This window comes from Scyliorhinus torazame, chromosome 9 (genome assembly GCF_047496885.1).
Source record: "Scyliorhinus torazame isolate Kashiwa2021f chromosome 9, sScyTor2.1, whole genome shotgun sequence".
Lineage (NCBI taxonomy): Eukaryota > Metazoa > Chordata > Chondrichthyes > Carcharhiniformes > Scyliorhinidae > Scyliorhinus > Scyliorhinus torazame.
The window spans coordinates 116,254,080-116,280,358 of record NC_092715.1 but is presented as its reverse complement, the minus strand read 5'-3'; the positions used below and the strand labels follow the sequence as shown (position 1 = coordinate 116,280,358).

Below are 26,279 nucleotides of genomic sequence, written 5' to 3'. Positions count from 1 at the left end.
GGGTATCTTTGAAGTGCTTTCTTTGTCCTCCTCTTGTTCGGCAGAATTCCTTGAGCTGAGAAGAGGATTTGCTTTGGCAATCAGGACTCTGACATCCTAAGCACATGACCGGCCCAGCAGAGTTGGTTTTGGATGAGCATGGCCTCGATGCAGGTGCTCTTGGCTTCTTCAAGGACACTCATGTTATTACATCTGTCTTCCCAGGGACTTTTCCAGGGCCTTGAAGTGGCATCAGCACATCGTCCATGTTTCTGAGCCGTATAGAAGAGTTGGGAGGGCGACTGCCTTGTACACGTGGATCTTGGTATCAGCACTGATGTTGCAGTTGCCAAAGTCTCCCATCCTTCAACGTCGCTCGTAGATTGGACACCTGCATTGATGTCAGCCTTAGATGAAAGGTGTCTCCCCAAGTAGGGGAGATATTCCATGTTTAAACATAGAACATAGAAAATACAGCACAGAACAGGCCCTTCGGCCCACGATGTTGTGCCGAACCTTTGTCCTAGATTAATCATAGATTATCTGGTGGGATTTCTACATCGATTTTGATGGAGGGAGAGACTGGATCTTGCCCTGGGAGAGGTTGGTAAAGGTCTCGAGTCTTCTTGAGGTAAAGGCCAAGCACAATTCTTCAGTTCACTTCTGCGAAGGTGTCAAACATGACTTAGAGATTCTCTTTGGAGAGTGGAAATAGCGATGTCATCTGCATACTGAAGTCCCACAAGCAATGTCAGTGTTGTTTTTTCGTCCATCCTGTAGATGATGCCAACTCCACTGGGGATCTTGCTCTTGACAAGGTGAAGGATGGTGGCGATGAATTTGGGGTGGGGCAATGACAAATCTCTGCTCGACTCCAGTCTTGACCTCAAAGATATCTAATTTTTGTCAGTGTAGACCATTGCCGACATCTTGTCATGAAGGAGTCGGAGGATGTTGATGAATTTCTCTGGACAGCTTGGCCTTTGACAGGGTCTTCCATAGAACTTCTCGATTGAATGAGTCAAAAGTTTGTTCACATTGATGAGGGTCATGTAGAGTTGTTGATGTTGCTCCCTTCATTTTTCTTGCAGTTGCAGATCATGTCCGCTCTTCCACGGTTTGGTCGGAAGCCACACTGGCTTTCGGGAGAATTTCTTCAGAGACTGGGAGAAGGCGGCTAGTGAGGATTCGGGTACTGATCTCATTATCTCAGGGATAACAATTTGATGGGTCACAGTCCACTACTCATCCGCTGGTCTTTGAAGAGGTCTTCATCCCTCCCATCAAAAGGCCATAATTTACGTAGTAACATTGAGGGACTCCGAACACGTCAACTTATAAAGCCTCGACCAATCAGGGGGCCTGCTGAAGCTTGTTGGGCTTCAACTAAGGAAGATTGGATAAATATTTCTGCCTTGCTATTGCCTGGGTCTTTCTCTCCTTACTATGTTGGAAAAGGTCCTATCCAGTGGAACTTTTGATTATCCTCCCTCTCTATTAATTGCCCTTTCTCCCTGTCTAGCCTTGAGCTTGTGCTCGCACTATCATGTGATCGAGGAACAATCCAGGATGTTTTTCCTGCAGAATCTCCGTTTCTCTCACCTCTATGGGAGAATATTTTTACACCTGACAAATTGTTACCGAATATAAATCTACTGCTTCAGTTTGGTAAACTAGAAACAGTTTTCATAGCAAGAATTCAGTTTCCGGAGTCACCTCGTAATTTAACTTTCTTGAAGGAAACCAGTTCATAAATCAAAGGAATACCCACCATTAATACTGTTTATTTCATAAAACCATCCAGAATACAAATCGTTTCATCAGTCACCATCAATGATTGAACTGCCCCAGTGTTCCTTGAAATATTAATTTGTTCACTTGTTTCATCAGAGAGAGAAAAACTCTCCAACTTCGAGTAACCTGACTCACTTTAGCTGTGTTCAAGGAATAATCCCCTTGGCTATCTTTTGCATCCTTAACCATTCCAAGGTAAAAACAATAAATGCAGTGGTAGTCAGCTTCTGATGCAACTATTGTTGCGGCAATGTCTGTTACTGTCACCAGTACCACTTTTTAACACCCATTTCTTTTTCTGGTATAACCTTTTCTGAAGATTCAAGTGGACTGCCACCATTTTACCTTTAGCTTCCGAACAATTGCTTTTATATGCCCCGTCTAATGGTAACAAAGCATACCGTTTTGTTTTACATCACTTTATTCTCCACAGTATAATTTTTATTGACTGGAACAGCTGCCGCCAGCCCGCCTGCCCCCAAAACCAAATGGCAATCTAGCGCCTCCTAGCTGCCTATGCCCATCTGACAGGACCACTACTTCCCTTACATTAGAAATGTTGCAATTTTCAAGATGTGTCCTCATAGTTAATTAAATACTGCGATGAAATTCTTCCATTCGCTCACTCACATTCTCAAAAGTTTGTTCTAATTTCATCAGTCAAAACCACCCGCCAAACAACATTATTTTCTCCCCAACAAATTCTACAAATATTTCATTTGGCCTTTCCTTCAAAGCCTGATATGATTTAACTGGTATGTTTCGGGGACAAGCTTGTATGCATTAAGTGCCGCACAATCAGAGGATTATTCTGCCAAAAGGCTAAAATAAACATGCATGGCTTTCCCAACTCAAATGTTCTGCTAAATAAAGGTTCATCAGTCTTTTGCCACTTTAGCTTTGTAACCATCTTTTCAAAGGAAATAAAATATCTCTCAAATCCTTTTTCAGTGAATTAAGGCATTTCGTCCCATGCTAACTTCTTTTTGGGAGCTTAAGCTTTCACATTTCTCGATTTGCTTCCATTACAGGGATGGTGCAGGAGGGAGGGTTTCAGATTTCTGGATAATTGGGGCTCATTCTGGGGTCGGTGGGACCTCTACAAACAGAATGGTCTACACCTGGACCAGAGGGGTACCAACATCCTTGGGGGGGGGACGGGACGGGACGGGGACATCCTTTGGGGGGGGGGGGGGGGGGGGGGGGGCTGGGGGGGGGGGGGGGGGGGGGATTTGCTAATGCTCTTCGGGAGGGTTTAAACTGGTTCAGCAGGGGCTTGGGAACCTGAATTGTAGCTCCAGTATACAGGAGGTTGAGAGTAGTGAGCTCATGAGTAAGGTTTCAAAGTTGCAGGAGTGTACCGGCAGGCAGGAAGGTGGTTTAAAGTGTGTCTTCTTCAATGCCAGGAGCATCCGGAATAAGGTGGGAGAACTTGTGGCATGGATTTGTACCTGGGACTTCGATGTTGTGGCCATTTCGGAGACATGGATAGAGCAGGGACAGGAATGGTTGTTGCAGGTGCCAGGGTTTAGATATTTCAGTAAGCTCAGGGAAGGTGGTAAAAGAGGGGGAGGGGTGGCATTTTTAGTCAAGGACAGTATTACAGTGGCAGAAAGGACGTTTGATGAGGACTCATCTACTGAGGTAGTATGGACTGAGGTTAGAAACAGGAAAGGAGAGGTCACCCTGTTAGGGGTTTTCTATAGGCCTCCGAAAAGTTCCAGAGATGTAGAGGAAAGGATTGCAAAGATTATTCTGGATAGGAGCGAAAGCAACAGGGTAGTTGTTATGGGGGACTTTAACTTTCCAAATATTGACTGGAAACGCTATAGTTAGAGTACTTTAGATGGGTCTGTTTTTGTCCAATGTGTGCAGGAGGGTTTCCTGACACAGTATGTAGATAGGCCAACGAGAGGCGAGGCCGTATTGGATTTGGTACTGGGTAATGAACCAGGACAGGTGTTAAGATTTGGAGGTAGGTGAGCACTTTGGTGATAGTGACCACAATTCGATTAAGTTTACTTTAGTGATGAAAAGGGATAGGTATATACCACAGGGCAAGAGTTATATCTGGCGGAAAGGCAATTATGATGCGATGAGGCAAGACTTAGGATGCATCGGATGGAGAGGAAAACTGCAGGGGATGGGCACAATGGAAATGTGGAGCTTGTTCAAGGAACAGCTACTGCGTGTCCTTGATAAGTATGTATCTGTCAGGTAGGGAGGAAGTGGTCGAGCAAGGGAACCATGGTTTACTAAAGCAGTCTAAACACTTGTCAAGAGGAAGAAGGAGGCTTATGTAAAGATGAGACATGAAGGTTCAGTTAGGGCACTCGAGAGTTACAAGTTAGCTAGGAAGGACCTAAAGAGAGAGCTAAGAAGAGCCAGTAGGGGACATGAGAAGTCTTTGGCAGGTAGGATCAAGGATTACCCTAAAGCTTTCTATTGATATGTCAGGAATAAACGAATGACTAGGGTAAGAGTAGGGCCAGTCAAGGACAGTAGTGGGAAGTTGTGCTTGGAGTCCGAGGAGATAGGAGAGGTGCTAAATGAATATTTTTCGTCAGTATTCACACAGGAAAAAGACAATGTTGTCGAGGAGAATACTGAGATTCGGGCTACTAGAGTAGAAGGGCTTGAGGTTCATAAGGAGGAGGTGTTAGCAATTCTGGAAAGTGTGAAAATAGAGAAGTCCCCTGGGCCGGATGGGATTTATCCTAGGATTCTCTGGGAAGCTAGGGAGGAGATTGCTGAGCCTTTGCTTTGATCTTTAAGTCATCTTTGTCTACAGGAATAGTGCCAGAAGACTGGAGGATAGCAAATGTTGTCCCCTTGTTCAAGAAGGGGAGTAGAGACAACCCCGGTAACTATAGACCAGTGAGCCTTACTTCTGTTGTGGGCAAAATCTTGGAAAGGTTTATAAGAGATAGGATGTATAATCATCTGGAAAGGAATAATTTGATTAGAGATAGTCAACACGGTTTTGTGAAGGGTAGGTCGAGCCTCACAAATCTTATTGAGTTCTTTGAGAAGGTGACCAAACAGGTGGAGGAGGGTAAAGCAGTTGATGTGGTGTATATGGATTTCAGTAAAGCGTTTGATAAGGTTCCCCACGGTAGGCTACTGCAGAAAATACGGAGGCATGGGATTCAGGGTGATTGAGCAGTTTGGATCAGAAATTGGCTAGCTGGAAGAAGACAAAGGGTGGTGGTTGATGGGAAATGTTCAGACTGGAGTCCAGTTACTAATGGTGTACCACAAGGATCTGTTTTGGGGTCACTGCTGTTCGTCATTTTTATAAATGACCTGGAGGAGGGCGTAGGATGGGTGAGTAAATTTGCAGATGACACTAAAGTTGGTGGAGTTGTGGACAGGATGTTACAAGTTACAGAGGGACACAGATAAGCTGCAGCGCTAGGCTGAGAGGTGGCAAATGGAGTTTAATGCAGAAAGTGTGAGGTGATTCATTTTGGAAGGAATAACAGGAAGACAGAGTACTGGGCTAATGGTAAGATTCTTGGCAGTGTGGATGAGCAGAGTGATCTCGGTGTCCATGTACATAGATCCCTGAAAGTTGCCACCCAGGTTGAAAGGGTTGTTAAGAAGGCGTATGGTGTGTTAGCTTTTATTGGTCGAGAGATTGAGTTTCGGAGCCATGAGGTCATGTTGCAGCTGTACAAAACTCTGGTGCGGCCGCATTTGGAGTATTGCGTGCAATTCTGGTCGCCGCATTAGAGGAAGGATGTGGAAGCATTGGAAAGGGTGCAGAGGTGATTTACCAGAATGTTGCCTGGTATGGAGGGAAGATCTTACGAGGAAAGGCTGAGGGACTTGAGGCTGGTGTCGTTAGAGAGAAGAAGGTTAAGAGGTGACTTAATTGAGGCATACAAGATGATCAGAGGATTGGATAGGGTGGACAGTGAGAGCCTTTTTCCTCGGATGGTGATGTCTAGCACGAGGGGACATAGCTTTAAATTGAGGGGAGATAGATATAAGACACGTGTCAGAGGTAGGTTCTTTACTCAGAGAGTAGTAAGGGCGTGGAATGCCCTGCCTGCAACAGTAGTGGACTCGCCAACACTAAGGGCATTCAAATGGTCATTGGATAGACATATGGACGATAAAGGAATAGTGTAGATGGGCTTTAGAGTGGTTTCACAGGTCGGCGCAACATCGAGGGCCGAAGGGCCTGTACTGCGCTGTAATGTTCTATTTCCATTTCTGAAGGGGCCTCGCAAACCACACAGTTTGAGACCAATTCAGGATTGCAACAAATGTAGTCCTGCCAGCAAAATCTTTTTTTCATGGGGTTGAGGTTATGTTCACATTTCTTAACAAAGGAAAATTTCGACAATTTGCTGTCTTCCAGCGTTGCTCAAACTTGGGTCTTGCTCACCAACATCTTTCTCAACTTGCTCCTGCACCTCCTCCTATGGCAGCAGCACACTTGGCCCATCTGATTAGCGTAGTGGTGTGCTCACAGTAAACCCCTAATCTGGATAAAAACGTGGGGCTAAGGGGCGAAACTGCAGGACACAAATCTTTGCTTGGGGTCACCGATCTTTATTTTATGTATGTTTCTTATGGGACTGATGCTCAGGTTCTTGCCCAAGCCACTGTCTCAAAGGACCAGTTTAAGACCCGCTATTGTGGGTTGGAGATAGGGGAAATTGAGGACTACCAGAGAATAAAGCCATCATGGCTATCAGCAAGGAATCGGGCACAGGTCTGCATTAATCCCCGCCTTCGATTCCAGCCACCTAAACACTGAAAAAGTGGGACTACTTCCAATTATAAAACATGGCTGGTTGTTGAGGCAAGAACACAGAGCAATGTACAAGCATCCCTTGTCCCTAGGGAAATCTAGTGATGTGGACAAAGTTGACAGTTCTTTTCTCCTGCTCAGCAGCCTGCATTGAAAAGCCATGTATTGTTGCCTCCTTCTGAACTGAGCACCTGTCAAATTGCCAGCAAACTGACAGATGGTAATGTCACCCATTGAAGCTTGAAACAAACACAACATCTGCACTGATATTTGAGCACAACGTTAAAGGTGGCTTCATTGCCAAAAGGCTCTGTTGCGCTGTTTACTTGCTATAAATATGGCGGTTAATAAGGTCGCCTTTCTCAATCCTAATTATGAGTATACTTTCAGAGTCACCAGGTATCTCTCGATACCGCCACAAGGTTCAAATCGATAACCGATCAAAGAGCCAATACACCAGTTAGTTAGTTCAAAGTCAATACTACTTTATTTACACACAGTATGATTTACTCATGCACAATTACACTACAGGCTAAACTGCATCTATCACTAACACCTATACTTAACTTCGGGTGCCCACTTAGGTCAGAGGAACAATGGCCGTTGTTCGGATCTGAGGCTGTTGGGTTCGAAGAGGTAACAGGAGTACAGCTCCCTCTGGTAGCGAGCGTTGAACTTGAACTTACTTGCTTCTGGTGATGCTGGTGGAAGGGTCTCTCCGCTTGAGAGCCGAATCCAAGAGAGCGAACCTTTCGCGGGGGTTCGTTCTTATACTTGGAGGGGCTTTGCGCGCTTTTAGGCGGGCCTTAAACTTGGTCCCAATTAATTGGGCAGCTTCTTGATCATTGTTTTCGATCTAAGCCAATAAAGGGGCGGGTGCCTTGGCTGGGCGTGTCCTAGGTGGCCGTTGGCTTTGCTTTGTTTGTGTCTTCTGGTTGGGTTAGTGGCGCCGGAATGTCTGAGACAGTATCGGCTACCTGAGCATTAGTCCTTTGTTCCTCGGAGATAGGCCATCAATATGTAAATCGACTTCGAGTTTCGATTCCGTCTGCTGACTGCCTTCCAAATATACATTCAGGCTCTGTGCCTGCTTGTTGCTTTGTATTGTCCATTTTTCCCTATAGACTCTGCGAGTGTCCATTTTATATACTAAAAGTGGCCATCCCAGATGGCTACAGTACCACTTTTCAATCAGTATAAAGTAAGTCATTAAATGAAACAAAGTCTTGCAGCACAGTGGTAGCCCTCTACCTCCGGACCAGAAGCTCCAGGTTCAAGTCCGCCGCCCGGACTTATTGGCTATGCAAGGCACGTACATAAGGTGGTTCAACGGGCTGATAATCAGCTGGAGAATCCTTCCACACTATTCCCCAAAGGGAAAACAGTGTGTGCATGCAAAGATGTGCTAAAAATGTTAATGAGAGAACCTCTGTGTTAAATCAAATCCATAAGATTTCATGACATCTGTGTCCTTGTTATTAATGTTCAGTCAAAAGAAAATAAATAAATTGGTCACTTGTTCTACTGCTGTCTGTGGGATCTGCTGTTCAAATATTAAATAGTGACTTCTTTCTCGAACACGGCTGTTATTTCCAACAAAAATGAGTAACATCTGTTCCAAGGCATAAAAGATAATGTTGCAAAAACTTTAAAATTGGATGTTTGAAACACCAGAATATTTTTGCTGACATTCTACCGCTGCATGATACAGATGGAAACCTGAACATCCAAGTGATCAACAGGCAAGAATAAATGGCCTTTTGAAGAATCACCCATCAGCCTGCTCAGAAAAAGCTTAGTGATGTAATTTTTATTGTTATCAAACATTTGCTGCAGTTGTTTGTAGAAGGTTGAACTGGCGTTGCTGATCCAGTGTTGGGTTTCCTCATGAAGGATGACCTTTTGAGAGAGGTGGCTGCGAAGGTGTGGGACGGGCTCAACATATTCCAGAGCAGATTTCAATATATATGGGAGATTCAATATTTTTCTGAGCCGGTTTTGGTTGATATCGGAGTTTTGTTTTGGCAACATTCATGGACAGGCCGAGTTTCTTCAATACAGAATTGAAAATATCAAGAGTTGTTTGTTGCTGCAGAGTGGGCAGCAACAGTGCATTCATCCAAAAAAACAACACAAAGCCCAAGAGTACAGAGTTGTTATCACCACGCTCCTGTACTGCAGTGAGACCTGGGCTATGTATCATGACACGTTATAGCACAAGAACATTTCCATCAGCAATGCCTCCGCCACATCCTCCAGATTCAATGAGAGGTTCGAACAAATGTTAAAAATTCACTGAAAAATATGAAATCAACTTGGATAGACTGGTCATGTATCTGGACAGCTGAAAACAGTCTTCCCCACCAAGTTCTGTTCTCTCAACTTTCAATGGAGGGAGGACAAAATGCTTCTAAGATACTCTGAAGCTTTACGTGAAGCACAGTTGCATTGACGTTATTGACTGGGAGGAGCTTGCCACTAACCTTTGAGAATAAGGACAACTTGTTCATCAAGCTGCATCACGTGAGTCCCAAAAGCTTAATCATAAGGCAGAAAAGGAAACAAATACTTTTTTAAAATTCATTCATGGGACGTGGGCGTCACCGGCTGTGCCAACATTTATTGCCCATCTCTAATTGCCCTTGAGCGAGGCAGTCATGAGTCAACCACATTGCTGTAGATCTAGAGTCATATGTAGGCCAGAAGGTAAGGAAGGCAGATTTCCTTCCCTCAAGAATGGGTTTTTACAACAATCAACAATGGTTTCATGGTCAACATTAGACTTTTAATTCCAGGTTTTTATTGAATTCAAATTTCACCATCTGCAGTGGCAGGATTTGAATTCAGGTCTCCAGCATTACTCTGGGTCTCTGGTTTACTAGTTCAGTGACAAAACCATAATGCTCCGCCTTCCCTGCACTCCCTGTATTACTACATCATGGGGCAAGATATCTCAAAGATATGAGGGTTAAGAATTGGCCTGTTCAATTACACAAAGACCTATGTCCTCTTTGAATCATGGGACAGCCCAAGAAATTGATATGGCGATAATAGCATTTCATTCCGCTCATGTTCCTCCCACATTTTCTGCTGGCCACGGCCAAACGAACATGTTCAACATGGACAGAGATAAATTCATATTATTGGGAGAGCCGGGAGTTAAACAAGCATGCACAGACGCTCAGATAGAAAATGTTAAAAATTAGTTGGTAAAACGTTCTTGCTTTAGCTTTGTTTAAAATGTAAGATGGGAACATTGCAAAATGTATGCATTTTACTTCACAGAAGAGGAAAACTAAACCTGCAAGCAGAAAAAAGAAACAAGCTACATTAGGGTTGTGAAGACAAGATTTATCAGCAGGAACATCATGATACAGAGGTGATAGAAAGGTGCAATGGTTTGCCAGGAAAGACATTTGAGAACAGAAGAGTAACAGATAGGAAGTCAATGATTGTATTCTGGAAACATATCAAAAGAACAGAAGTAACACGCTTCTGAAGCGTTGTTACTCATCCAGGCAAGCATCATGCATTCTATCACACTCTGGATTTTAGCCTTGTTAATGGTGGGCAGACTTTGTAGAGTCAGGATCTCAGTTACTCATTCTGACCTGCACCTATGATGATGCATTTAACATAGGGTGTTCAGCAAGGAGACCAATTGTTCAGTGTAGATTGGGATCGTCAGATGTGATGTAAAACCAAACCATAATTTGCATATTAGATTGAAAATGTTACTTATAAAGTCACTTTGGAGTGGATGAAAGCACTCACTTTACAGCATACTCAATTGTCTTGCCGAGTCCTGGCTCTTCAAACATTGAGATTACTTGATGACAAGGACTTTACCATTTGAAGCTATCCAGTGGTCATGGGTTGTTTTTTCCCTGCATAGTAGTGGGTCAAATTGACATGATCCGAGTTTGGCTTTCAGAATGTCTTTGTATCCAAGTTTGGGACAGCGTATGGCACAGGATCCCATGTTCAACAGCTTTTAGTGTGCTGGAGTTCTCCATGCAGGCCAACAGGCAACCCAGCAAAGTTGAGTTTTGATGAATATTCCCTCGCTACCAGGTATGCAAAACCTTGTAGGAACTTTGATGTTTGGGATTTTGGTCTGCTATGTGGTGTTACAGATACATCTTAAGCAGTAATGGTGTAATGCATCTTGTTGATTTAAATGACATTGGTATGTTATCCATGCCTCTCAGCCATAGAGAAATGAAGTGATGCGAGAACCATTGTCTGGTAGACTTTAACTTTTGAGGCAAACACCCATGTTCTCTCTGCGTCCTGCGGGTGAGCCTGCTTGCTGTCGAGTTTGCTTTCACCAGATCATGGGCAGTTTCATCATCCAATGTGGTGCTTTTGGAGAGGATACTCCCTGCTCTTGTAGCCACAGTATTTATATGATTGGTCTAAAGTTTCTGGTCAAAAGTAACCCCCATGACGTTGATGAGGAAGGTTCAGCGATGTTAATGCCACTGCAGTATAATTTGGATAAGTGTGAGTTATTCATTTTGGAAGCAAAAACAGGAAGGCAGATTAATCTGAAAAGTTGCAAATTGGGAGAGGGGAGTGTGCACCATTCGTTGAAGGTAAGCATGCAGGTGCAGCTGGCGGTAAAGAAGGCTAATGGCATGTCGGCCTTCATTGCAAGAGGTTTTGAGTATAGAAGCAGGGATGTTGCTACAATTGTACAGTGCCTTGGTGAGGCCACACTTGGAGTATTGTGTGCAGTTTTGATTTCCTTCTCTGAGGAAGGATGTTCTTGCTCTTGAGGGAGTGCAGCAAAGGTTTACCAGACTGATTCCAGGGATGGCGGGACTGTCATATGAGGAGAGAGTGACTAGGTTGGGATTGTTCTCGCTGGAGTTCAGAAGCATAAGGGTGGATCTCATAGAGACTTATAAAATTCTAACAGGACTAGACAGGGTAGATGTTACCAATGATGGGTGTGTCCAGAACCAGGGGTCACAGCCTGAGGATTCAGGGTAAACCATTTCAGACAGAAATAAGGAGACATTTCTTCACACAATGAGTGGTGAGCCTGTGGAATTCATTACCACAGGAAGTAGTTGATGCTAAAACTTTGAATATATTCAAGAGGCGGCTGGATATAGCACTTGGGGAGAATGGGATCAAAGGCTATGGGGAGAAAGCAGGCTATTATTAGGCTATTGAGTTGGATGATCAGCCATGATGGTGATGAATGGCGGAGCAGACTCGAAGGGTCAAAAGGCCTCCTCCTGCTCCTATCTTCTATGAATTTATGGATCTATGAATGACATCGGGTGAGGATCAGCTTTTTTCTTGTTAGAGATGTTCATTGCCTGGCACATGTGTGGTCTGAATGTCACTTGCAATTTATGAGCCCAGGCCTGAATGTTGTCCTGGTCTTGCTGCATTCAGGCACAAGCTGTTTAAGTAACTGAGTTGCAAATGGTTCTGAACACTGCAATCATCTGCAAACATCCCCATTGCTGACCTTATGAATGGAGGGAAGATCATTTGGTGAAACAGCTGAAGATGGTTGGGCTGAGGTCACTACCCTGTTGAACTCCTCCAATGATAATTTAGTTGTTAGCCAGATCTTGGTAGAAAGTTAGAGGAATGGCAGGGAAGGGAGTGCAATGTTCCTCCTGCAGGATGTTTGAGGTGAGGGATGCAGTTAGTGTCCCTGCTGATTTTACCTGCAGGAAGTGCTGCCATCTCCAGCTCCTCCAAGACCGAGTTAGGGAACTGGAGCTGGAGTTGGAAGAACTTCGGATCATTCGGGAGGCAGAAGGGGTCATAGATAGCAGCTTCAGGGAATTAGTTACACCAAAGATTGGAGATAGGTGGGTAACTGTAAGAGGGACTGGGAAAAAGCAGTCAGTGCAGGGATCCCCTGCGGTCGTTCCCCTGAGAAACAAGTATACCGCTTTGGATACTTGTGGGGGGGACGACTTACCAGGGGTAAGCCATGGGGTACGGGCCTCTGGCACGGAGTCTGTCCCTGTTGCTCAGAAGGGAAGGGGGGAGAGGAGCATTAGTAATTGGGGACTCTATAGTCAGGGGCACAGATAGGAGATTTTGTGGGAGCGTGAGAGACTCACGTTTGGTATGTTGCCTCCCAGGTGCAAGGGTACGTGATGTCTCGGATCGTGTTTTCCGGGTCCTTGGGGGGGGGGGGGGGGGGGGGGGGGGGAGCAGCCCCAAGTCGTGGTCCACATTGGCACTAACGACATAGGTAGGAAAGGGGACAAGGATGTCAGGCAGGCTTTCAGGGAGCTAGGATAGAAGCTCAGAACTAGAACAAACAGAGTTGTTATCTCTGGGTTGTTGCCCGTGCCACGTGCTAGTGAGATGAGGAATAGGGAGAGAGAGCATTTAAACACGTGGCTACAGGGATGGTGCAGGCGGGAGGGATTCAGATTTTTGGATAACTGGGGCTCTTTCTGGGGAAGGTGGGACCTCTACAGACAGGATGGTCTACATCTGAACCTGAGGGGCACAAATATCCTGGGGGGGAGATTTGTTAGTGCTCTTTGGGGGGGGGGTTTAAACTAATGCAGCAGGGGCATGGGAACCTGGATTGTAGTTTTAGGGTAAGTGAGAATGAGAGTATAGAGGTCAGGAGCACAGATTTGACGTCGCAGGAGGGGGCCAGTGTTCAGGTAGGTGGTTTGAAGTGTGTCTACTTCAATGCCAGGAGTATACGAAACAAGGTAGGGGAACTGGCAGCATGGGTTGGTACCTGGGACTTCGATGTTGTGGCCATTTCGGAGACATGGATAGAGCAGGGACAGGAATGGATGTTGCAGGTTCCGGGGTTTAGGTGTTTTAGTAAGCTCAGAGAAGGAGGCAAAAGAGGGGGAGGTGTGGCGCTGCTAGTCAAGAGCAGTATTACGGTGGCGGAGAGGATGCTAGATGGGGACTCTTCTTCCGAGGTAGTATGGGCTGAAGTTAGAAACAGGAAAGGAGAGGTCACCCTGTTGGGAGTTTTTTATAGGCCTCCTAATAGTTCTAGGGATGTAGAGGAAAGGATGGCGAAGATGATTCTGGATATGAGCGAAAGTAACAGGGTAGTTATTATGGGAGACTTTAACTTTCCAAATATTGACTGGAAAAGATATAGTTCGAGTACAATAGATGGGTCGTTTTTTGTACAGTGTGTGCAGGAGGGTTTCCTGAAACAATATGTTGACAGGCCAACAAGAGGCGAGGCCACGTTGGATTTGGTTTTGGGTAATGAACCAGGCCAGGTGTTGGATTTGGAGGTAGGAGAGCACTTTGGGGACAGTGACCACAATTCGGTGACGTTTACGTTAATGATGGAAAGGGATAAGTATACACCGCAGGGCAAGAGTTATAGCTGGGGGAAGGGCAATTATGATGCCATTAGACGTGACTTGGGGGGGATAAGGTGGAGAAGTAGGCTGCAAGTGTTGGGCACACTGGATAAGTGGGGCTTGTTCAAGGATCAGCTACTGCGTGTTCTTGATAAGTATGTACCGGTCAGACAGGGAGGAAGGCGTCGAGCGAGGGAACCGTGGTTTACCAAGGAAGTGGAATCTCTTGTTAAGAGGAAGAAGGAGGCCTATGTGAAGATGAAGTGTGAAGTTTCGGTTGGGGCGATGGATAGTTACAAGGTAGCGAGGAAGGATCTAAAGAGAGAGCTAAGACGAGCAAGGAGGGGACATGAGAAGTATTTGGCAGGAAGGATCAAGGAAAACCCAAAAGCTTTCTATAGGTATGTCAGGAATAAGCAAATGACTAGGGAAAGAGTAGGACCAGTCAAGGACAGGGATGGGAAATTGTGTGTGGAGTCTGAAGAGATAGGCGAGATACTAAATGAATATTTTTCGTCAGTATTCACTCAGGAAAAAGATAATGTTGTGGAGGAGAATGCTGAGCCCCAGGCTAATAGAATAGATGGCATTGAGGTACGTAGGGAAGAGGTGTTGGCAATTCTGGACAGGCTGAAAATAGATAAGTCCCCGGGACCTGATGGGATTTATCCTAGGATTCTCTGGGAGGCCAGGGAAGAGATTGCTGGACCTTTGGCTTTGATTTTTATGTCATCATTGGCTACAGGAATAGTGCCAGAGGGTTGGAGGACAGCTAATGTGGTCCCTTTGTTCAAAAAGGGGAGCAGAGACAACCCCGGCAACTATAGACCGGTGAGCCTCACGTCTGTAGTGGGTAAAGTCTTGGAGGGGATTATAAGAGACAAGATTTATAATCATCTAGATAGGAATAATATGATCAGGGATAGTCAGCATGGCTTTGTGAAGGGTAGGTCATGCCTCACAAACCTTATTGAGTTCTTTGAGAAGGTGACTGAACAGGTAGACGAGGGTAGAGCAGTTGATGTGGTGTATATGGATTTCAGCAAAGCATTTGATAAGGTTCCCCACGGTAGGCGATTGCAAAAAATACGGAGGCTGGGGATTGAGGGTGATTTAGAGATGTGGATCAGAAATTGGCTAGCTGAAAGAAGACAGAGGGTGGTGGTTGATGGGAAATGTTCAGAATGGAGTACAGTCACAAGTGGAGTACCACAAGGATCTGTTCTGGGGCCGTTGCTGTTTGTCATTTTTATCAATGACCTAGAGGAAGGCGCAGAAGGGTGGGTGAGTAAATTTGCAGACGATACTAAAGTCGGTGGTGTTGTCGATAGTGTGGAAGGATGTAGCAGGTTACAGAGGGATATAGATAAGCTGCAGAGCTGGGCTGAGAGGTGGCAAATGGAGTTTAATGTAGAGAAGTGTGAGGTGATTCACTTTGGAAGGAATAACAGGAATGCGGAATATTTGGCTAATGGTAAAGTTCTTGAAAGTGTGGATGAGCAGAGGGATCTAGGTGTCCATGTACATAGATCCCTGAAAGTTGCCACCCAGGTTGATAGGGTTGTGAAGAAGGCCTATGGAGTGTTGGCCTTTATTGGTAGAGGGATTGAGTTCCGGAGTCGGGAGGTCATGTTGCAGCTGTACAGAACTCTGGTACAGCCGCATTTGGAGTATTGCGTACAGTTCTAGTCACCGCATTATAGGAAGGACGTGGAGGCTTTGGAGCGGGTGCAGAGGAGATTTACCAGGATGTTGCCTGGTATGGAGGGAAAATCTTATGAGGAAAGGCTGATGGACTTGAGGTTGTTTTCGTTGGAGAGAAGAAGGTTAAGAGGAGACTTAATAGAGGCATACAAAATGATCAGGGGGTTGGATAGGGTGGACAGTGAGAGCCTTCTCCCGCGGATGGATATGGCTGGCACGAGGGGACATAACTTTAAACTGAGGGGTACTAGATATAGGACAGAGGTCAGAGGTAGGTTCTTTACGCAAAGAGCAGTGAGGCCGTGGAATGCCCTACCTGCTACAGTAGTGAACTCGCCAACATTGAAGGCATTTAAAAGTTTATTAGATAAACATATGGATGATAATGGCATAGTGTAGGTTAGATGGCTTTTGTTTTGGTGCAACATCGTGGGCCGAAGGGCCTGTACTGCGCTGTATTGTTCTATGTTCTATGTTCTATATCCTGGAACAAATAGCCTCCAAAACCCACAACTATCTCCCTTTATGCATGGCATGACACCAACCAGTAAAGAGTTTATCACTGAATTCAATTTTGCTCAGGGCACTTGTGCTATACTTGGTCAAATGCTGCTAGTTCACTTCACCCCAACATTCACTACAGAATAGCCACCATCCTACTCCAGCAGCTGAAGTATTTATGTAACCGATAAAGTTACTGATCAATGTTAATTCCTCCTAGGATGTTCATGATAGGGGATTCATTGAATGTCAGTTAAATGCCATGGAATGTCATGAGACGGCAATTGGACTCTTTATTGGACATGATCACTGGCTGAAACGTCTGGCATTTGCTGCTTACAAAATGAATCCTGAACGTTATCCAGATATGGACTATTTCATTATCTGAGTGGGAACAGTGCACAGCCATCAGCAAATGACCGGACTTCCGATCTTATGATGGAAGGTCATTGAAAAGGAGTTGAAAATGATGGAATCTAGGGCACTGCCCTCACAATCTGCGACTTGTCCTGGGGCCCACATGAATGGCCTCTATCAATCTCAACCATCTTATGCCAGTATGATTCCAAGTCAATTGAGCTTTCCCTCTGGTCTTCACTAGCCAGTTTTACTGTGGTTCCATTTGTGCCACAATTGGTTGAATGCTACCTTGATGGCAGTGGCAATTACTCTAGCTTCACTCCTGAATGAGGGCTGGATTGGCGACTTGTGAAGGTCAACGGTTTGTAACAATACCTACTCATTAGGCAAAGGCGAACACAAGGAGCTGGATTCTACGCCGTTGGGATTCTCCGTTGCACCAGCAGCGCACCTGGTGGTGTGGGGTGCCCACAATGGGAAATCCCTTGGCAGGTGGCAGGAGCGGAGAATCCCGCTGCTGGCGAGGGCACACCGCCCAGGTAAACGGGGCTAGCTGACTGGAGAATCCAGCCCAAGATATTTCCTTAACGTACCCTTTATTCCACTTAACATCTTGCATTTATATAGTACCTTTAAAGTAGATTTCCCCCTGCCCCATTGAGAATCAAAATCTGCCCAATTCAGCCTTGAATATATTGTGACCCCAGCCTCTACTGCTCTCAGGGGCTGTGAATTCCAAAGATTAACAACCCCTGGTGAGAAAATGAAGAGGGAGACCAACAGCTTGATCAAAGACATGGATGTTAAGGAGAGTCTAAAACTTTTCCACTTCCCTCTCCTCCATAAAGAGGAAATTCCAGAGGGCAGGGCTTCATCAGCTGATAATAATAATTTTTATTAGTGTCACACGTAGGCTTACATTAACACTGCAATGAAGTTACTGTGAAAATCCCCTAGTCGCCACACTCCGGCGCCTGTTCGGGTACACTGAGGGAGAACTCAGAATGTCCAATTCACCTAACAAGCACGTCTTTCGGGACTTGTGGGAGGAAACTGGAGCACCCGAAGGTAACCCATGCAGGCACGGGGAGTACGTGCAGACACCTCATGGACAGTGACCCAAGCTGGGAATCGAACCTGTGACCCTGACGCTGTGAAGCAACAATGCGCTACCGTGCTGGACAGATGTTTACCAACAGTGCAGGGTGGTCTGAAAAACTCAAGTCTGGATAAGGATTTAATAATAATAATCGCTTATTGTCACAAGTAGGCTTCAATGAAGTTACTGTGAAAAGCCCCTAGTCGCCATATTCCGACACCTGTTCGGGGAGGCCAGGACGGGAATTGAACCGGAATTGCTGGCATTGTTCTGCACTACAAGCCAGCTGTTTAGCCCACTGTGCTAAACCAGCAGCAGATTGGCAGATGATGTGAGTGAGATAGAGGCAGACACTGATGGGAGAGGATATGATCTGAAACTTGCTTTATGATCAGTAATAATGCAGAGGTTGCAAACAATCAAGCTCAACCAACACAGTAGGCTGAGAGATGAAAATAGGTGACAACTGTATCAAGTTTTCGCCAGCAACTGATGATGATGGGCTGACCCGTATTCGGGTGAAGGACATGCTGCTCACCCAAAACTGGAATAATAATAATAGCTATTGTCACAAGTAGGCTTCAATGAAGTTACTGTGAAAAGCCCCGAGTCGCCACATTCAGGCGCCTGTTCGGGGAGGCCGGTACGGGAATTGAACCCGCGCTGCTGCCTTGTTCTGCATTACAAGCCAGCTGTTTAGCCCACTGTGCTAAACCAGCCCTTTTAAGCCGAAATAAATATACCACTTTATTTATTCTACATTTCAACTTGATTATGTTCTTCGGGGGAAAAAAACAATTCAGGCTTCCTCAAGTTTGAAGCAGAATTACATAACTTGTACAGGGGAATTTGGAACAGGGCATTTGTTCTACTAGATATTTGCCCTTTTTGTACCTGTCCCAAAACGCCATCAAAAATAGAAATCTATGGGCAACACGGTGGCGCAGTAGTTAGCACTGCTGCCTCATGGCGCTGAGATCTCAGGGTCGATCCCGGCTCTGGGTCACTGTCCGCGTGGAGTTTGCACATTCTCCCTGTATGTGTGTGGGTTTCCCCCCCACAGCCCGAAGATGTGCTGGTTAGGTGAATTGGCCATGCTAAATTGCCCCTTAATTGGAAAAAATGAATTGGGTACTCTAAATTTTAAAAAGAAAAAAAATATAGAAATCTGGACCTCAGGTGGTAGCAATGTATTGAGCGGTCACACAAAAGGTGGTTCTCCCTCACAATCTTCAACTTAGGCCTTTTTAGCCTGCAAATCAGGCACCCATATAACAAACCCCTTCTCCAACCTAAACAGCCATCCGAGGGAATGCCTGCAAATCAGCCATGGACCTGGAAAAACAGCAATAGTTAGAGCCGGGAGAGGATGATCCAGACCTTAGACATGGAGCGAGGCAGAACAGAACATGGCGGACCAAGCAGGTTCACCAATGTGAACACCGACCCACCCACTAACAGAGAAGTGGATGGAGCTTCGATCAACAGATCTCCAAAAGCACATTGACTCCATTAAGGAGAACCTCATGGTGGCCATGAGGTTGGCCATAGAGGTCACTTTGGTGCCCTTTAAAAAGATGCCGAAAAGGACGGACCGGTGACTGGAGACTCAGGAGACAACGGTGCGGAACCTGGAAAGTGTATCCACTAACCAGAGCAATCGAATCACTGCGCTCAAGGCACAAGTTGCAAGGTTACTAACAAACCATGGAGCATTCAAGGGGAAAGTGGAGGATCAGGAGAACAGGTCCCACCGCCAGAACCTGAGGATTGTCGGGCTCCCTGAGGTCACAGAGGGCAGACATCCAACGGAGTACATCGCACAGGTGCTCAGAAAGCTGGTCAGGGGAGAAAGCTTCTCTAAGCCGCCAGAGGTAGACAGGGCCCACAGGTCACTCCAGTAAAGATCCAAAGCAGGAGAACCACTGCGGTGGTCATAGCAAAGCTCCACAAATTCCAGGATAAAGAGCGGATCCTGAACTGGGCAAGACACATGCAGCCCTGTAGGTGGGAGGGACATGAGATCCGCATTTATCAGGACATTGTGTCTTAACTGGCCAAGCACCGGTTGAGTTTAATGGGGCCACGGCACTTTATCCAAAAACAAATGTGGTTTTGAATGCTGTACCCAGCGAGACAATGGATAGCATTCAACAAAGGAACATTATTTCAACATGTTGGAGGATGCAAACAAGTTCATCCAGTAGAATGGCTGGGAAGATAGCAATAGGGGACACATAGGAACCATTATCCGTAATTTCTCATTCTCTGGACGGAACACTTGCACTACACTGACGAGCACGCTAGTGCACGGAAGCTGGGGGGGGGCGTAAAACATTGGTTACAACAGGTCGCACATGGGGACGGCAACGGTGGCTATCTTGGATTGGCCTCCGAGGGAAACCCCGGCGTGCAAGGACACGTCCATGTGGCAAGTATGATTGACCCCCACAGGAGAGGGGGTCGGGGACAGAAATACCCCCCAATCAGAATAGTCACCTGGAACGCAGGGGATTGAAAGGGCCCGTGAGAAGATCCAGAGGCCTCGCCTATGTTTAAAAACCTGAAGGCGGACATTGCGTTCCTCCAAGAGACACACCAAGGGAGAAGGACCGACTAAGGACAAAAGCAAACTGGACAGGACAGACCTAACAAGTATGAGGGCGAGGGGGGTGGCCATGTTGTTCAGTAACACTGACAAGTAACAGTAACAAGTTCACAAAGAATACTCTTGCATAGACTTCTTTGTAATGGGTAAATAAGTGCTTCCAGGAGTAGTTGAAGTGGACTACTCCACAATAGTAATCTTGGACCACGCTCCACACTACGTGGATGTGAGGTTGGAGACGGGCTTGGCGCAGCACACCCCATGGAGACTGGATACAGCCCTCCCCACTGACAAGACATTCTGTAAAAGAATGTCACAAGCCTTTGACAGGTATGCAACCTGAAACCAGAATGGGGAGAATTGACCCTCCACATTCTGGGAGACACTGAAGGCAGTGATAAGGGGGGGAAATAATACCATACATGATATTCAGGGACAGGAAGGAAAGGGCAGCTAGGTTGATCGACTCCATATTGGATATGGATCAGCAGTACTCCACCGCCTGACCATTGAACTACTGGCAGAGAGGAAAGAGCCGCAAATGGGATTTGACCTGCTCTCCACCGGGAAAACAGTGCACCAACTCCGCCAGGCGCGGGGACCTTTATGAATATGGGGACAACAGCAGCTGCCTCTTCAGCTGAGAAAGCAGACACCCATGAAGGAGATAGTATAGTTGAAGGGCAGATACGGTAAGTTAGTCACAGCATCAGCCAAGATTAACGAGGCCTTCTGAGCGAGCTGTACACCTCCGAGCTCCGGAAGATTAAATGGTTTCTTGACGGGCTAGACATACCAACTGTGGAGAAAAAAAAGAGACAGGGACAGAAAGCATCACTAGAACTGGGGGAAGTCCAGTGAAGGTTTACCAGGTTGATTAGTGGGATGACGGGACTGTCATATCAGGAGAGACTAAATCGGTTAGATTTACATTCATTGGAGTTTAGAAGAGTGAGAGGGGATCTCATAGAACGTTATACAATTGAACAGGATTGAAAGGGTAGACTCAGAAAGAATGTTCCCGATGGTGGGGAGTCCAGAACTAGGGGTCATAGTTTGAGGATAAGGATAAATCTTTAGGAGAGGAGAAATTTCTTCTCTTCCACAAAAAGTAGTTGAGGCAAAACCATTGTTTAATTTCAAGTCGGAATTCGATAGTCTTGGGGATAAAGGGATCAAGGGGTATGGGGCGGTGGGGAAAAGAGTTCAAGGTATTGAATTTTATGATCAGCCAGGATCATAATGAAGTGGAGCAGGCTCAAAGGGCAAAATGGCCTCCTCCTGCTTCTATTTTCTATGTAAGTCACAGAGCATTAATTCGATGAAGTTGGGGAAGACACCGGGTCCAGACTGATTCCGGGTGGACTTCTATAAAACATTCACGGCACCACTGGTCCCACACCTACGGGAGATGTTCAATGTCTGCTGTCGAGGGAGACTCTGCCGCTCACGCTGGTTCAGGCCTCGATATCGCTGATTCCTGTAAAAGACAAAGACCCGACGGATTGCAGGTCATACAGATCCATCTCACTCCTGAACACTGACACCAAAATCCGTACGAAGGCCCTGGCAAGGCGTCTTGAGAATGTGTCAAAGATAGTCACAGAAGATCAGATGGGCTTTGTCAAGGGCACACAACTAATGGCAAACATCAGGCTGAACAGGATAATGATTCCACCCTGGGAGGAGACTCCAGAAGTGATCAACTCCCTAGATGCAGAAAAGGCCTTTGACAAGAGTTGAATGGAGGTACTGGAACAGTTTGGGTCAGGGTTCACCTCATGGGTGAAACTACTGTACAGCAAGCATACGGGAGAACACCACCAACTCCGAATACTTCCACTGCACAGAGGCACGAGGCAGGGATGTCCTTTGTCCCTGCTATTATTCGCCCTGGCAATTGCGCAGTTGGCTATCACTCTCAGATCAACAAAGGGGTGCAGAGGCATCCAGAGGGAGGCAGGGAGCAAAAGGTCTTGCTCTATGCTGATGATCTGCTGCCCGATGTCTCAGAGAGAGGGAGCGAGGGCGAGAGAAAATCAGAGGGTCCTCAAAAGCAAAAGAGGAGAAGGAATATGGAAGGGTCCTCGCCCTTCTGAATCTCCTATTCTACTACTGAGCAGCTATAGCAGAAAGAGTACGAGGATGGATCACAGAACCAGAGGTGGAATGGTTAATAGAGGACACACCCTGCACAGGGAACATCCCTCCGAGCATTGGCCACGGCCCCACTCCCATTTCCCTCAGTCAAGTACTCAAGAAGTCCAGGAACAGTGGCCATGCTGAGGACTTGAGGCACCACTTCAGTCCAGTTGTAATGTCCACCATGGCCATGTGCCAGAACCATAAATTCACCCCTACAACAATAGACACCTCCTTCAAAAGGTGGAGGCAGGACTGACGGTAGGGGACCAATACATGCACGGCTGAGTAATGATCCTGGGGAACTCACATACAAGCTCCAATTTCTGAAAGGGAATAAGCTCCGGTATATGAAAATAAGGAACTTTCTCTACAAGGAGACAGCAATGTTCCCCCAGCTACCAGGACCCTCCCTACTGGACAGATCTAATCACAGGCAAACTGGGGGACAGTAACTGCTCGAACATGTGTGGACTGCTCAAGGAGGTACGGTCACCGCTTAATGAGACAAGGGAGCAGTGGGAGGAAGAGCTGGACATAGCGACAGGGGGAGGACTCTGGGTCGAAGCACTGCATAGGGCAAACTACCTCTTGCACGGGGCTGAGCCTAAAGCAACTAAAGGTGGTGCACAGGACGCACTTGACCAGAAAACGCATGAGCGGGTTCTTCCCCGAGGTGGAGGACAAATGTGAATGGTGCCAGGGAGGCCCGGCCAACTACACCAACATGTGCTAATCTGTCCTAGCCTTGTAGGTAAATGGACCGCCTTTTTCGATGCCATGTCCAAAGTTGTGGGGATGAGGGCGGAGTCGTGCCCACTAGTAACGGTCTTCGGGGGTATCAGAACAGCCAGAACTCTTTATGGGGAGAGGGCAGACGCCTCCCTGATCGTCCGCCAGAAAATTCTGCCTGTCTAGAGATCAACAGCGCCACCCAAGGCCGCGGACTGGCTGTCCTATATGGTACAATTCCTTAAATTAAGAACATTCCTTAAACCTCAAGAGTGTACTGCCAAAATTCCACCAGCACATCTCCTGTCCCACCAGGGGCGACAACACTCTTGACCACTGCTACTCAAAAATCAAGGGCGCCTACCGTTCCATCCCCCGACCGCACTTTGGGAAATCAGACCATAAGACAGTGCTCCTTCTCCCGGCATACGAGCAGAAACTCAAGCGGGAGAATCCAGCTAAGAAGGTTGTGCAGTGTTGGTCCGAGGAGACAGAAGAGCTCTTACGTGACTGCTTAGAGACAGTGGACTGGTCCATATTTAAGAACTCAGCGACCAACTTAAATGAGTATGCCACCACCGTCACAGACTTCATCAGCAAATGTGTGGACGACTGCGTGCCAAAGAAAGCAGTACGTGCGTTCCCCAACCGGAAAGCATGGCTCAATCGCGAGGTTGACTCCCAACTGAAGGACAGATCTGAGGGGTTCAAGGCAGACGACCCTGACCTATACAAGAAATCCAGGTACGACCTCCGCAAAGCCATCCGGAATGCCAAGAGAGAATATCAAACCAAGCTAGAGTCACAGACAGACTCTCGGCGGTTGTGGCAAGGACTAAACAACATAACGGGCTACAAAGCGAAGCCGAACAGTATCTCTGGCAGCAGCGCACCCCCTCCCCGATGAACTCAATGCATTCTATACTCAGTTCGAGCAGGTAACCAGCAATCCGCTGGCGAGTGCCCCAGCAGCCCATAATTCACCCATACCCACCATCACAGCTTCCGAAGTCAGATTGGCCTTCCTGAAAGTGAACCCTCGGAAGGAGACAGGCCCAGACGGGATCCCTGGTCGTGCACTCAGAGCCTGCGCGGACCAGCTGGCAGAGGTATTCACGGACATCTTTAACCTGTCCCTACTCCATTCCGAGGACCTCACCTGCTTCAAGAAGACCACCATCATACCGGTACCAAAGAAGAACCAGGCAACGTGCCTCAATGACTACCGACCAGTGGCCCTGACTTCAGTCGTAATGAAATGCTTCGAGAGGTTGATCATGAAGTGCATCACCTCCATACTCCCAGAACACCTTGATCCACTGCAATTCGCATACCGCTGCAACCGGTCCACATCAGACACCATTTCCCTGGCCCTACACTCATCCCTAGAGCATTTCGAAAACAAGGAGTCCTACATTAGACTCCTATTTATTGACTACAGCTCCGCCTTCAACACCATAATCCCAGCCAAGCTCATATCAAAGCTCCAAAACCTAGGACTTGGCTCCCCACTTTGCAACTGGATCCTCGATTTTCTGACCAACAGACAGTAAAAATGAACAACAACACCTCCTCCACAATAGTCCTTAACACCGGCGCCCCGCAAGGCTGCGTACTTAGCCTCCTACTCTACTCCCTGTACACACACGACTGCGTGGCAAAACTTGGTTCCAACTCCATCTACAAGTTTGCTGACGATACGACCATAGTGGGCCGGATCTCGAATAACTATGAGTCCGAATACAGGAGGGAGATAGAGAACCTAGTGGAGTGGTGTAGCGACAACAATCTCTCCCTCAATGCCAGCAAAACTAAAGAGCTGGTAATTGACTTCAGGAAGCAAAGTACTATACACACCCCTGTCAGCATCAACGGGGCCGAGGTGGAGATGGTTAGCAGTTTCAAATTCCTAGGGGTGCACATCTCCAAAAATCTGTCCTGGTCCACCCACGTCGACGCTGCCACCAAGAAAACACAACAGCGCCTATACTTCCTCAGGAAACTAAAGAAATTCGGCATGTCCACATTAACGCTTACCAACTTTTACAGATGCACCATAGAAAGCATCCTATCAGGCTGCATCACAGCCTGGTATGGCAACTGCTCAGCCCAGGACCGCAAGGAACTTCAGAGAGTCGTGAACACCGGCCAGTCCATCACACGAACCTGCCTCCCATCCATTGACTCCATCTACACTTCCCGCTGCCTGGGGAAAGCGGGCAGTATAATCAAAGATCCCTCCCACCCGGCTTACTCACTCTTCCAACTTCTTCCATCGGGCAGGAGATACAGAAGTCTGAGAACACGCACGAACAGACTCAAAAACAGCTTCTTCACCAGACTCCTAAATGACCCTCTTATGGACGGATTTCATTAACACTACACCCTGTATGCTTCATCCGATGCCAGTGCTTTTGTAGTTACATTGTATATGTTGTGTTGCCCTGTTATGTATTTTCTTTTATTCCCTTTTCTTCTCATGTACTTAATGATCTGTTGAGCTGCTCGCAGAAAAATACTTTTCACTGTACCTTGGTACACGTGACCATAAACAAATCCAATCCAATCCAATTAGAAAAGATAAAATACACCATTCAAGGATTGGAGGAAGGATTCCACAGCACGTTGGAGCAATTCACTAGCTTGTTCCAAGACCGGTTTGTGTGTGTGTGTGGGATTGGAGGGGAATTGAAATGGATAACAAAAGAAGAAAAGCGGTTAAGGTTCTATGCCAACATTGAGGGCATTTAAAAGTTTATTGGATAAGCATATGGATGATAATGGCATAGTGTAGGTGCAACATCGTGGGCCGAAGGGCCTGTACTGCGCTGTTCATTCTATGTTCTATGTTGGATGGGTGTGTGGAGAGGGACACCCTAATCAGAATGCAGGTAAGCAGGGCAGAGAAGCCAGAGAGGACAAGTGACAAGGAAACACAGGGGTGCAACCACTGCCATAATACCCAGTTGGCAGCAAACACACCCCTGGTATGTTTTAATACCAGGAGGCAACATGTAATTAATTAATACAGTACAGTTGCAGCAACCGACCACCAGGGGCCCAAAATTAGAGCCCCCCCCCTTATATGTGTATATTATATATATATATATATTACTTTTGTATGCACACCTGTTTATTTTTTCTTTTATATACCCATTTTGTAGATTTCCCTTTATTGTGTGATATCTCTTACAAGGCTTTTATAAATAAATGTGGAACCAATAAAAATATTTTTTAAATAGAAATCAGAACAAGCTGGCA

The 26,279-nt window shown here is 46.4% G+C and overlaps 1 protein-coding gene across 2 annotated transcripts in view; it reads right to left on the bottom strand.

Moving 5' to 3' along the window:
* Positions 1–26,279, bottom strand: part of fer (fer (fps/fes related) tyrosine kinase) — a 414,420-nt gene that overhangs the window by 256,288 nt on the left and 131,853 nt on the right. The gene's annotated exons all lie outside the window — the stretch shown is intronic.